This window comes from Rattus rattus, chromosome 2 (assembly GCF_011064425.1).
Source record: "Rattus rattus isolate New Zealand chromosome 2, Rrattus_CSIRO_v1, whole genome shotgun sequence".
NCBI lineage: Eukaryota > Metazoa > Chordata > Mammalia > Rodentia > Muridae > Rattus > Rattus rattus.
In genome coordinates, this window is record NC_046155.1 from 43900293 (window position 1) to 43901637 (window position 1345).

A 1345-nucleotide genomic window follows, 5' to 3' on the forward strand; every position below is an offset into this window, starting at 1 on the left:
GCCCGGGACCAAACGTTGAAAAAGAAGAAGAATCTGAAGGTGTAGCAAAGTGATAGAAGACTTGCCTGGCAGTCTGAACCTCAGCAGCACGCGTGCACACATGTGCACACACACACAGGAAGGGTGGAGGGAGGGTGGGAGGGAGGGAGGGAGAGAGAGCGCCAGCCAGCATATCTACAACATGCCTAATTAGAAATGCAATTAATATTCCTATCATTCATTCTGATTTGGGGCTCATCTGATTCCCATCATGAAGACAGTTTGCACAGATTTACTTCAAACCTCCAGAGCGTGAAGGAAAGGGAAGTCGTCGAACTCCAAAAAGACACACTTGACATCTATTCTGTGTGGTGAAAACAGCCTAGCTAACTCTTGTGATCGTTGTGTGAAGGGTTTCCATACACTTAAGCTAGAATGGCAATCCTGCTCTCTCAGGACATGGGGGCTCCTCCTAGCATCCTGGGCAAGATAGGTAACAATTGTAGTGAGGAACCACTCACCCCTCCCAAGCCCCCCAGAGGAGTTAGGTTGCTGCCTCTAAAGCTTCCTCAGTCCTTCCTATCTGTGTGGCTGCCAGACCCTCATCCAACACAGTTCAACCTCTGGGCCAGTGAGGAAAGGCCATGAGAGTTAGGCCCTAAAGACCTTTGCCTTGTCCTCAGCTGTTCAATAAAGACAGAATTGATGGCAAGAAGCAGAGGGCTACTTAATGTCATCATATGGGAATAGGACAGAGAGGTTCAGCGCTGCCCCACCCACCCTGGGGCCATCTTCAGGTTAGGAACATGAGGCTTACATTTATAGCTTGGTTTGTTCTGAATTAAAGGTGTGTTCCACCGTGCTCGATATTTTTCCTTTTAAATACACACACACACACACACACACACACACACACACACACTGAGAGAGAGACTCACATACAGACGTGTGTGTGTGTGTGTGTGTGTGTGTGTGTGTGTGTGTGTGTGTGTGTCTGTATGTAAGCCCGTGTGCCACATGTGTGTAGTGTCCATAGAGGTCAAAAGAGCATCAGAGTGCTCGCTTCGGCAGCACATATACTAAAATTGGAATGATACAGAGAAGATTAGCATGGCCCCTGTGCAAGGATGACACGCAAATTCGTGAAGCATTCCATATTTTTCAAATGCTGGCGAGGATGTGGAGAAAGAGGAACACTCCTCCATTGTTGGTGGGATTGCAGACTGGTACAACCATTCTGGAAATCAGTCTGAGGTTCCTCAGAAAATTGGACATTGAACTGCCTGAGGATCCAGCTATACCTCTCTTGGGCATATACCCAAAAGATGCCCCAACATATAAAAAAAAAAAGACACGTGCTCCACTA

The 1345-nt window shown here is 47.4% G+C and overlaps 1 non-coding gene across 1 annotated transcript; it reads left to right on the forward strand.

The window, feature by feature from the left end:
* The first annotated feature begins 1034 nt into the window (after nucleotides 1–1034).
* On the forward strand, nucleotides 1035–1141 carry LOC116894839. The gene has a single exon (XR_004387054.1). It is a non-coding gene; the product is annotated as a U6 spliceosomal RNA (small nuclear RNA).
* The last annotated feature ends 204 nt before the right edge of the window (nucleotides 1142–1345 follow it).